The sequence below is a fragment of the Microtus pennsylvanicus genome, chromosome 6 (assembly GCF_037038515.1).
Source record: "Microtus pennsylvanicus isolate mMicPen1 chromosome 6, mMicPen1.hap1, whole genome shotgun sequence".
Classification (NCBI taxonomy): domain Eukaryota; kingdom Metazoa; phylum Chordata; class Mammalia; order Rodentia; family Cricetidae; genus Microtus; species Microtus pennsylvanicus.
Genome location: NC_134584.1, coordinates 34866096 through 34878225, shown reverse-complemented (window position 1 = coordinate 34878225; position 12130 = coordinate 34866096). Strand labels below are relative to the sequence as shown.

General features: G+C 43.1%; 1 protein-coding gene across 1 annotated transcript in view; it reads left to right on the top strand.

The window, feature by feature from the left end:
- Emb (embigin) overlaps positions 1–12130 on the top strand; it is a 42171-nt gene that overhangs the window by 12446 nt on the left and 17595 nt on the right. The gene's annotated exons all lie outside the window — the stretch shown is intronic.

Genomic DNA, 12130 nt, shown 5'->3' with positions numbered 1-12130 from the left:
CAGTTTGTTTAAGAGGGACGCAGGTGAGAAACATTTGTTTGCAAATTCTTTGGCCAGGCTGGCAGAGTGGATTGCAGGACACAAGTCTCACTCAGCACAGCCTGGTGCCAGGAAATCAAGGATTAATGCTCAGGGCCACAGCAGCAAATACTTTATTAACTAAATTGTGCTAGGTATTTACCTAAGCTACCGAAGGTTTACCACTTAGCTTTTCTTGATTTAACTCTTAGCTGCTCTGACTGACGGTTCACCTGAAGCCAGATTCCTCCTCTAATGAAAGAGCTCATTGTTCGCAGTCCCCCAGGGTTTGTTTGTTGCCCTGATTTGTGCACAAGTCCTCCTGGCTTCTCCCTTCCTTGTACCCGCCGCACTTCACTTTGTCCAAGCCTGAACAAGCACCAAAATGCATCTTAAGAGCTGGCGCCGAGGCTTGTTCATGACTTCTGTGTACTCAGTTGTTCGCCTGCTCTCCCCCTTACTGTTTCGCAGTCTGCCTGTCGTCCCCATGAAAGAAAGCCTTGTTTGACATGGAGACACTTGAAGACTTTGACTCTGAAGCTTTCTTCTGTTGCCACAGTTCTTACGAAATAAAGCCTTTATAAAGGTCTGGATGATGTTTGTTTAAGAAAAGCAAAGATCTGACAGCAGTTTTGGAATTCTGACTCTTCCGAGCTGTGATTATGTTTTCATGTAGGCTTTTTGCTTTGGTTGCCATCCTGTCAAAAATTCTCATGTTGGGAGCTACGTTTGCTGGTTCATGGAATTGAAATAGGAACCATAGGCATTTTCTTACTGCCAGGACTGTCCTGACTTACTTACCCTTCCTTCCTTCCTTCCTTCCTTCCTTCCTTCCTTCCTTCCTTCCTTCCTTCCTTCCTTCCTTCCTTCCTTCCTTCCTTCCAAGAGTATGCCTCAAGAAAATTGGTTGATCTTAAACTTTACCTGTCTTGCCTCCCAAGTGCTGGCGTTAGAGGTGTGGGTCACCATCGCTAATTACTGACCAGACTTCATGTTTTCCATGAATGGTCCATTCTGCCAACAATGGTTTCTTCATCATCCTTGTTTGTAAATAGTACTCATGGCATCTTCCTATTGCTGGCTTCCTGTTTTTCTTTCTTTCTGGACATTTAGAAAATGATACTTCTATTAGTGTGTGTGTGTGTGTGTGTGTTTGAATCAAGCAGAATATCTTAGTTACAAATCCTGAATCAGAAGGACAACTTTGGCTGCACTCAACGAATGTATTTAGTGAGAAAGGGGCCCTGTGCCTGGAGAATGAGAAAACATGCATGGCCTTTGTTTTAAAAACAGAGCAACAAGGAAAAAGCTGGTTGTTCATTTATTTAATGTAAGACATTATTTACTTGAGAAATTCATCCTGCTGAGTGTGCGCTGTGGACATTTTTTTTCTTTATAGGTTTTACCCTTTCATAACAATTCTTGGAGGTGAGCACTGTTGTTATTTCAATTAGTAGTTGAATACAGAGACATACAAAGAGACTGGGGGAACTGACCAAAATCCCAAGTGGGAATTGGGTTTTGAACCCAGGCAGCCTGGCGCCAGACTCTCTGCTGGGCCAAGTAACTTTTTAATGCCAGATTATTCCTTTCTTTTAGCAGTATTGCTAAAACAGCTATGCCTGCTTTAAGGTGGATGATATAGGAGCTTTGAAATGATATATTCAAAATCTGTGAAATAAGGCCATAGTAAATGCTTTAACCCCGACCAGGTTAATTTTAGAGACTGTGTTTCCTGAATAGCAAGTTTGTAGAAGTATAATTGATGCTACTAAGGAGAGAAAAGTCTCTTCCCCTCTTCTGTGTCATTCCTGGGCTTTTAAAACCTGTCTTTGCTAATGGCCTATTTGGCAGTCCTTGCTTCCACGACTTCACTTTAGAATGTTTCTATGTTGTTACTTTCAGTGTTTTCTCTTTTCCTTTGCAAATGGTGCTGGTTAGTGTATCAATGTTGTCCTTTAAACAAGGCGATGAAAATCCAGATATCAGCTGGCTGCTTTCTTCATCAGCCCTGTGACAGCTGAGGTGAGCTTTTTACATTGTTGACCCAACCCACGTCGTGTTTACCAGCTGACCTGGCAAGGCCCCCAGGAGGGAAGGAGGAAGCGGAAGCCCAAGTTGGAGGTGTGCATATGCTAATTTAGGTGCTGTCAGGTTTTGCTAATGTTACCAGAGATGAGGAAATCCAGCCTTGTTGCCTAGCCACAGGCAGGCAGGACCTCACACGTGTTGTAGGGTCAGGAGTGGAGGAAGGTGGGGGAGGTCCTGCACATCTGGTCTCCCGGACTGCTTGCTGCAGGGAAGATCCTAGACTACTTTAACGGCTGGAAGCTGTTCATGACCTTTTCTGGATCTAGTCTTTTAAGGACAACAGAAAAACTGGTGATGTACAAGGAAGGAAAACATGAGTGGGCTTTAACATCCACAGTGAGGGGAAGAGGAAACAGGACACAGCTCTACCGTAGCTGGTGATCCCTCGTGACACACAGTGGAAGATTTGACCTGAGGGGACGAGCATTGGCTGACAGCACAAAGGGAGGACAGGCTGGCTTCTTCTTTTTGGCTTCGATCAGTGCTAAAAGCACAAGACTCCTATCACTGTCAAAGAGTAAAAATACAAAAGTTCTCCAAAGCCCTCCAAAGTCCCCTGGTTATTCATAGACATGAGCCCACCTCAGAGAGATCTGGCGTGCAAATTTCTAACAGTTGCACTGTCTAGGTGCCTCCAAGCTGAGAAATAGCCCAGGAAGGAGCCCTTACGGGTGTCTCTTCTCCAGGATAGCCATGACCACTGCAGGAAGGCGGCACCTTTACCCAGCTGTGCAGTCTGTGTTGAGAATGTGACATAAGGCATTCAAGGGGCTTGGGGACTCCTCTGACGTCCTTCACTGAGGAGCAGCAGGTTTAGCCACTGCGGAACTACACTGCAGAAAGACTGTGTATAGACACATGATGGGAACTGTTGAAAATGTGAGGAGCATGCTTTTCATCGTTCAACATCAGTTCTTGAGGATCTAGCCATAGGGCATACATGCTGCTAGATTGTATCTTTACTTGTAAGGACAGTAGTAATGGCCTAGTTGGCTAGGATATTTTCTTTTTTTCCCCCCTTTTCTTTCTTCTTTTCTTGGGGCACGTGGTTTGTAAGACAGGGTTTTTCTGTGTAATAGCCCTAGCTGTCCTGGACTAGCTCTTGTAGGTCAGGTTGGCCTTGAACTCACAGAGATCTACCTGCCTTTGCCTCCCGAGTGCTGGGATTAAAGGCGTCCGCCACCACCTCCTGGCTGTGTATTTAATGAGCTTGCTCGTGTATGTTTTTCTGTTATAAATTTACGCAACGATGAACACGCTACAGATAACTCCAGGGGTGTAGCTTTGGATGCATTGTGTAATGAATACTGTGAAGCAGCATTACTGAGTTAGACATTATGTGCACTTCTGATAGCTCTTGAGAAGTTGTCCTCCAGCATAACCGAACAGCTTGTTCCTTCCCACACCCACGGTGGAGCCTCGTTTTCCCTGTGTCTTCACTCACACAAGATACTATCAGACTCTTTGAACTTTGTTCTTTGTGAGTAGCAAAACTGAAGCACTGTTTTCATTGGCATTTTGGATTTAGGCATAACAGTTTGGATTTAGCCAAACCTCTCTAGGTTGGTGGCTTTGGAGGACTTTTATATTTTATTCTCTTTAATTGACGGTGATAGGAGCCTTGTGCTTTTAACACTGAACAAAACTAAAATGAAGCCAACGTGTCCTCCCTTAGTGCTGTGAGTTTTTGTTCTTGTCTGTGTATATTTGTGTATTGAGATCTTTTATTAATTTTGCTATTTTTTAATTTGATAGAAAAGAGGTAGGAATGCAGAACATATTTCTGTGTATGCTTTTTATAAAAGTTAAAGTATTTTTTCCTATTACATAGTATTCTGTGTGTGTGTGTGTGCAGATTTGCATATGGAAGCCAGAGGTCGATGTTAACTGGCTTCCTTAAACTTTGTCCACCTTATTTTTATTGTACTCTGTCTTAAATATTTATGGGCATTTGTCTGCATGTATGTCTCTCCTGGTGCCAGTGGAGGCCAGAGGAACACATCAGATCCCCTGGAACAAGACTTGCAGACAGTTGAGCCCCTATGTGGGTGTTGGGAATTGCACTTGGTTCTACTGGAAGAGCAACAAGTGATCTTAACCACTGAGCCCTCTCTCTAGCCTCTTTCCACAGGATTCCTTACGGAGCCTGGATCTTGCTGATTGTCTAGACTGGCTGGACATCAAGCCCCAGGATCCTTCTCTCGCTCCCCAGCCTAAAGATTAGAAGCTTGTCCCACTGCATCCTTTCTGCTTTGTGTGGGTGGGATGAATTCGAGCTCAGGTTTTCATCCTTATACTGCAAACTCTCCACAGATTCAAGCTTTTCTCTCAACCTAGTAATTTTTGTAGTTCTTTCTTTAAACATTTCACCTATTGCTTTCCTTGTTTTTACCCCTCCCTTAAGATTTTTTTCTTTTCAAATTATTTTACGTTTATTAATGTCTGTGTGTTCATGCATACATGTGCACACGTGAGTGCCATAGAGTTCACGCAGAGGTCAGAGGACAACCTGGAGTGTTTCTGCGTGCTGTAAAATGGCTGGCGGGGCGAGCTGAGCCAGTCGTGGGGAGCAAGCCTGTAAGCAGCACTCCTCGGTCTCCACTTTTTTTCCTGCTTTGAAAACCTGCCCTCACTTTCCTGATAGACTGTAATAAGGACGTGAAAGCCAAATAAACTCTTCCCTCCCCAGGTTGCATTTTGTCATGGTGGCTACCACAGCAGTAGAAAGCAACCTAAGAAAAGTAAATAAATAAATAGATAACTAAAGTAATCTTTAAAAAAAAGAAAGAAGGAAAAAAAGAAAAGAAAGAAAGCAATCCAAGCTAGTGTGCAAACTTGAAACTTTGCCATCAAGGTAGAGAAAGTTGAAGTAGATAAGAAATTGGAGACAAGATAGTGGCCTGGAGATTTTTGTTTTGTAAAAGAGAGGGGAAAGTGTAGAAAAATGACTTCCAGTTCCAGGACAAATACTGGGATGGCCCAGGGGCTCAAGGCCCAGGGACAGGTCCTGCTCTGAGCCCTGGATAGAAGCCTATTGGGTTACAGACCGTCCACCTGTCTTGCTTTCTATCCCAGAATGCTTGCCTTGTCCCCTCCCCCCAGTCTCCTCCTCTGCAGAAGGCAGAACCCCTGGAGCTCTCTGCCCAACTTGGAAAAGCTTACCAAACTCATACCTAGCTATTGTTTACCACATTCGTGATAAAGTTCTGAGTTTCTAGAACTTTCTAAATTTTGGTGATTGAAGTCCTATTTTTTTTCCTTTTTTGTTTTTGTTTCTTTGAGACATTGTTTCTTTGTGTAACCTTGGCTATCTTAGAATTTGCTCTATAGTCCAGATTGGCTTTGAACTCTCAGAGATCTGCCTGCCTCTGCCTCTGGAGTGCTGGGATTAAAGGTGTACACCACCATTCTGTACTTGGCTTCTGAAGTCTTATAAGAGGCCTTGCTCCTTCCAGGAGGGGATGCTTCAATTTATTGGACTTTTAAGTCATATTCGAAAGCACTATTTTATGTAGAAATTTTCAGTAATATTCTTGAAAATACTGTCAATACTGGGTTCTAAAGGGTCAGAATAGATGTATCCATCCTTCCTCTTAAGATGGCAAGTTGCTAGAAGTTTCTCCCAAGAATGTATGACTACAAGAGAATATCTATGCAGCTATAAATTATTATGTTGCATTACTATTAAGAACTGAATTTTATAATTCTTGCTGGAGACAAATTCTTGGAATGTAGCCTAGGCTAGCCTTAAGATTATGTTCCTTCTCCCCCACCTCCAAAGTTGTAGAAATCACAGAAATTTTCAGATATTTCAGAAACTAAACATATTTCTTCACTCCTAGAGCTGCGGACGTCATGTGTGTTTTTGCAAGACTTCAAGACGGCGGAGAGGTGTAACTCTTGTGCAATGCTAGGGAAGTTGAAGTGTTGTTTTTCTGAAGCTCACATTCAGTTTTTTGGTTAACCCCAAAAGATTTTCAGGGGAGGGATAGAATTTCCTGTGTAGATTTGCTGCTCTGATTCCTTGGCAGGAAGCAAAGCAAACTGTAGAAATGTCCTCGGAAACAGTGAAGCACCAGGCGCGGAGGGCGGTTGGGAAAGGCCATGCTACGGAGAGGCTATGCTACACTTAACACTGTGGAAGAACATTTAGTTGAAAATGCAAGTGCTTTTAATATGTTTGTCTCGACGGTCAGCTCTCATTTTGCTCACTTGGGTATGCTGCTGTAATTTAAGTTCCGTTTGACGTCTGTCATTACGTTTGAAATCTTGGGTTTGAACCGTTTGATGGTGAAGAAGTTGATGGTCATTTCATAAGAATTCTGGATCTTTGAGAGTTTGTATGGACTCTTGGTTAGGGGAGAATCTGGACTTAGCCACACTTACCTTTGAAGGTCGGCGCTGCCTGTATCTTGATGTGTCACTCTGGGTGAGGGAGTTTCCTCTTTGCCTCATGTGTGAAATAGGAGTGGTTGCCTACCTCATCAACGTTGTCATGACGACTAAGTGATGCAGTCAGCATGCAACTTTTCACACCACGCCTGGGTTTGTTACGTTCTGAACCGAGACAGTGAGAGGAAAAGTGCTCACTAGGCATGGCTCCCCTGCAGCCGTAGTGCCCTTTGTAGACTTCATGTGTATCAGCCCATTTTGATATCAAAATAAGGACACGAGGCAAGGAAACTGGGGGGCGGGCGTGCTCAGGATATAGTTGATAGTAAAACCTTTGACTATTAGCCTAGGATACACAAGGATCTGGACTGACTCTCCATCAACACACACACAGAGCACCCTGAACAACCCCAAACAAAATGGCTCTCCAGAAAAACACACAATGCACACACACACACCACACACACACACACACACAGCACCCTGAACAACCCCAAACAAAATGGCTCTCCAGAAAAACACACAATGCACACACACACACCACACAGCACCCTCAACAACCCCAGACAAACATGGCTCTCCTGAAAAACACACAATGCACACACACACCACACAGCACCCTCAACAACCCCAAACAAATATGAAACATGGCTCTCCAGCAACACACACACACACACATACACACACACACACACACACACACACCACCCTGAACAACCCAAAACCACAATTGGTATCCATTACAAATATCCTTTGCTTCGCAAATGAAAGGTGTCTAATCAATTGGATAGTGAATATTTTTGTTTGGTATAACAAAATCTCTGACAAAAGCAACTTGAAGGAGCATTTATCTTTGCTCTTGGTTTGAGGGTGCAGACCCGCATGGTGGAGAAGGCTTGGAGGAGGAGGCTGCTTTTTGCCTAGCTTCCCCTCCCGAGTGCAGCATTAAAGGCCTGTTGTGGCTGTGCCACTGCATCCAGCTGAAGAAAAATTTTCAGAAGTGTGGAATCATTCTCCTGGCCCTGGCAAAAGATAACAAAGACATAGATATGGAAGTACCACACACTGACCCGCTACACCATGGAGCTTTCCTGCCGCTAAAGAAGACTTGCCTTGGTCTGAGGTCTTGACTTTATTAGCTACAGACTCTGGATAAGCGGGACTGGTCAAGAGTCTTATCAGTCTCTTCTATGTGGCCAGATTTATGGGTAGGAAGATCTTTGTTTACAGGTTCCTGGAAATAACCCAACCAAAGACAGATTGTCAAAGAAAGAGATAGGTTTAGTTATAATTATAATAGTCATTGGAGAAAAGTGACTTGAGGAAGCAGTTAAGGTTTATATCATGAATACTTTTTTTTAATTAGAAATTTTAATTGCTACAATAGTCGTATAGCTTACCAGATACAGTGAGATATTTCAGTGTGCATATATTGTCAATCTAAAATAATTTTGCTTAAAAGGAATTTTTTTGAGGTAGTTATGAGAGGCCAGAGTGGCCCAGAATACAGATTCAAGTTACCCTAGGTGAAGAACTCCATAGTGGAAGACGGCACATAAACTTGTGTAGTCACACAACAAAAGAAAGTCGTGAGCCAGTGTATGTCCTGTGTGCCTTGGTGGAGCCATTAGCTTGAGCTGACCATCAGAGTGAGGAGGGCATCTTCCCTAGGACCCACATGTTATTCTGTTCTCAGGCTTCGAGTCGGTAGAGACTAGCAGTGAGTCAGGATTCACTGAACACCTAAGATTTTTATCCAGACACAGAGGTATCAGGTCAAATGCAGTGGTGGCCAGTGAGTGGTTACAAAAGAAATAGAGATGACCCAAATAACTTTGCTTTTTGGTTTGCAAGACTCTGTCTGTGCAAATGGACAGATGATATTCAACACCAGAGTCAAATGGTCTTGATGTTCTTCAGTCTGAATATGGCTTAAGAGACCTTTTCATGGTACAGGTAATCGACTCAGGGTAATTGCCAAATCCATTCCCACCTCAAACAAAAATCATGTTTTGGTAGCATTCAAAATCTGCTAGCTGTTTTGAAGGTCACAGTTAATTGTATTTTCTGGTTATTCTGAGCAATAGAGCATTAGAATATCTACCCATACCCCAATGCATGTTAACTGTCCTTTGCCCTCCCCTCGCCTCCACCCTCCTCAGTCTCTGATAATGCTATTTGTGTTGAATTTTTGTCAACTTGTTACAAACTAGAGTCATCAGATAGGGGATCCTCTGTTGAGGAGTTGCCTCCTTTGGATTGGCCAGTGGGTGTATCTGTGGGGAATTTTCTTCCTTGATCATTGACATGGGTGTGGTTACCTCTGGGTATATGTTACCAGGTTTTATAGGAAAACGAGTTGATCAACCCAGAGAAGAGAAAGCCAGTAAGCAGCATCCCTCTGTGCTCTTTGAGTCAGTTCCTGCCTAGCTCCTGCCTTGGCTTCCTCTGATGGTGGATGTAATCTATAAGCCAAATAAACCCATTCTCTCCTAAGTTGCCTTTGGTCAGAAAGTTTAATCCCAGCAACAGAAAACAAACTAGGATTCTTTTTTGTTTGTTTGTTTGTTTTTTATTTATTTATTTTTTAAAAATTCATCCATTTATTAAGGATTTCTGCCTCCTCCCCGCCACCTCCTCCCATTTCCCTCCCCCTCCCCCGATCAAGTTCCCCTCCCCCATCAGCTCGAAGAGCAATCAGGGTTCCCTGACCTGTGGGAAGCCAAGGACCGCCCACCTCCATCCAGGTCCAGTAAGGTGAGCATCCAAACTGCCTAGGCTCCCTGAAAGCCAGTACTGCAGTAGGATCAAAAACCCACTGCTATTGTTCTTGAGTTCTCAGTAGTCCTCACTGTCCGCTACCCACATTGGAGCACCGGACAGAAATCTCAAGTTCCAAATCAGGAGCAGAAGGAGAGGGAGCACGAGCAAGGAACTCAGGACCGCGAGGGGTGCACCCACACACTGAGACAATGGGGATGTTCTATCGGAATCTCACCAAGGCCAGCTGGCCTGGGTCTGAAAAAGCATGGGATAAAACCGGACTAGCTGAACATAGTGGACAAACTAGGATTCTTTTCTCTGTTCTTGTATAAAGTCAGCATTTCTTTAGTTCACACAAATAAACTGTTTCAATCTAAATTTGCATTTCAATTCTTGGGCTTGACATTTTGTTTTGACATATTTTTTTCTCCACATTTATGTGTTTAACATCTTAATAGTGGAAGGACAGGGAGTGAAAGGCCATTTATGGGGATGCAAAAGTAAATTGTCTGTAGGAGAAACAATAGGGCACATGATACGTTTGTGGTCATGTAGGCTCAGGCATGGTGTAAGAATTCTCTATTGCAGATTGTTCCTTTGCCCAGAGGAGAGGACTTTCAACAGTCAAGTCATTTTGAGTGTTTACTTAAAAGATTTCAGAAACTCATATTTTTTGATCAAAATAAGTTTTGTATTTTATTATTATAGTCTTCAAAAAGTACATGTGTATATATTTGCATATATATCTCTATCTATCTATCTATATGAAAGAGTTTTCTGTGATAAATACATAAGAACAGGAGGAAGGCATTATTTGGCGTCATGATCTGAGAGGCTGGTTCCATTGTTTCTGGATCATGGTCAGGCAGAACGTCATAGGTGAAGAACTTATGGGAATGAAGTTGCTCACTTCCTTGTGGTCAGGAAGCAGAGGTATAAAATGGGACCAAGAATAAAGTTTACAATCCCAGGGAGCAGTGACATTCTCTCAAAGCCTTGGTGACATTTACTCCAGCAAGGCTACACCTGCCCACACAGCACTGCCAGCTGGAGACCAAATAAGGGGATACTTATCATTCCGCCCCGAACAAAATAATGAGACTCCGCAGGGAGCAGGTTTGGGAGTCACAGTAGTAGATTCTCACCTACAGCCTATATCTGTCTCCCCACAGAGGCTTGGACCTGGTAATGCTGCCAGGTTTGGTTTCATTTGAGGAATGGGCCTTAAGTCCGTCACTAGGCAACTGGTACTCCCACCACGTTCATGACGCTGTTATTCCAGTCGGTATAGCTCGCCAGGCTTCCACAGCTGGGCCAGACTGATTTCTTTCCTCCTCCAGTGGCACAGATTGCAGCTTTCAGCACTGTGAAAGCGAGCCGGTAATGGTGAAGCTCCAGGTCAGAGCCGGGTTTTTTTATACCGTGGCTCAAATATATGATGTCCCCAGCAATAGGGTTTTACTGTCGAGCTCTGGAGCATAATCAAGAGCAATGGCGATATTTGAGGGTCCGTGTGACCTCACTGGCCAACCAATCCAATAAAGTTACCCATTCCTGTCATGAGCCAATATTATCCACAGAGAAAAAGAGACAAAAAAACCATTTCTACCAAAATCAGGAATAAGTCAAGGACATAATCTCCCTCGTCTCCTGTTCAATATGGTATTTGATGTCAAGTAAAAGAAATGGAAGAGATACAAAAATAAAGAAGTCAAAAATATCTTTATTTACAGATGATATGATTCTTAAACATAAAGGACTCTAAAGACTCTGCCAGAAAACTACCCTTGATAAACACATTCAGCAAAGTAGCAGGATACAATATTTAAACAAATAACAACAACAAAAAAAATCTGTATTTTTATATATAATAAAAATGTATTATTATATAAGATAAATATATCATAATACGATAAACACACTGAGAAAAACGTTGGGGAAGCAATATCATTAATATTAACCTCAAAAATTAAAGCATCTTGGAATAAATCTAACCAAGGAAGTGAGTAACTTGTATAATAAAAATTTGAAGGCATTGAAGGAAGAAATTGAAGATGCCAGAGGACAGAACGACTTTCCCTGCTCCTGGTTTAGTAGGATGTATTCTGTGCAGATGGCCATCCTACCAAAAGCAGTCTTACAGATTCAGGGAAATCTCCTTCAAAATTTCTGTGCTGATATTCAGAAACTGAATGTGTGTGTGTGCGCGTGCGTGCGCGTGTTATTTTTGGTTTTTTGAGATAGGGTTTCTCTGTGTAACCCTGGCTGTCCTGGAACTTTCTCTGTAGACCAGGGTAGCCTTGAAATCAGAGATTTTACTTGCCTCTGCTACCCGAGCACTGGGATTAAAGGAGTGTACCACCAGTGCCCAGCTGAAAAAAAAATCATCTTTAATTTTATAGAAGCTCCAAAGACCCAGGATAGCCGAAACAGTTCTCCGTGTCTTATGAAAATGGAGAGTGAGGGAAGCTAGCACATCAGTTCAGTCTTCAAATCTTACAGTAACTGCCAAGGGTGTACACTTCCTGAGCGAAGGGAAATCAAGGCTCGGGTCTGCCCCTGCCAGTGCGTGTCACCTCATGTGCAAGACGTTTCTCAGAGCTCTTTCCTCTGTCTCATTCAGGAGACAGATATGACAGCCTTAGGCTTTTGTGCGTCTATTAATGTCACAAGGGATCATTTCTTCAGCTTTGCTGACAAAGGACAGTAAAAAGGGGTAGCAGAGCTGCGTTGCGGTAGAGCCAGCCTTCAGACGCATGAAGGGCTGATGTGGGAGTGTCATATATCAATCTGTTGATTTCATTGGCTAAGCAATAAAGAAACTGCTAGGCCCATTTGATAGGCCTACCCTTAGGTGGGTGGAGTA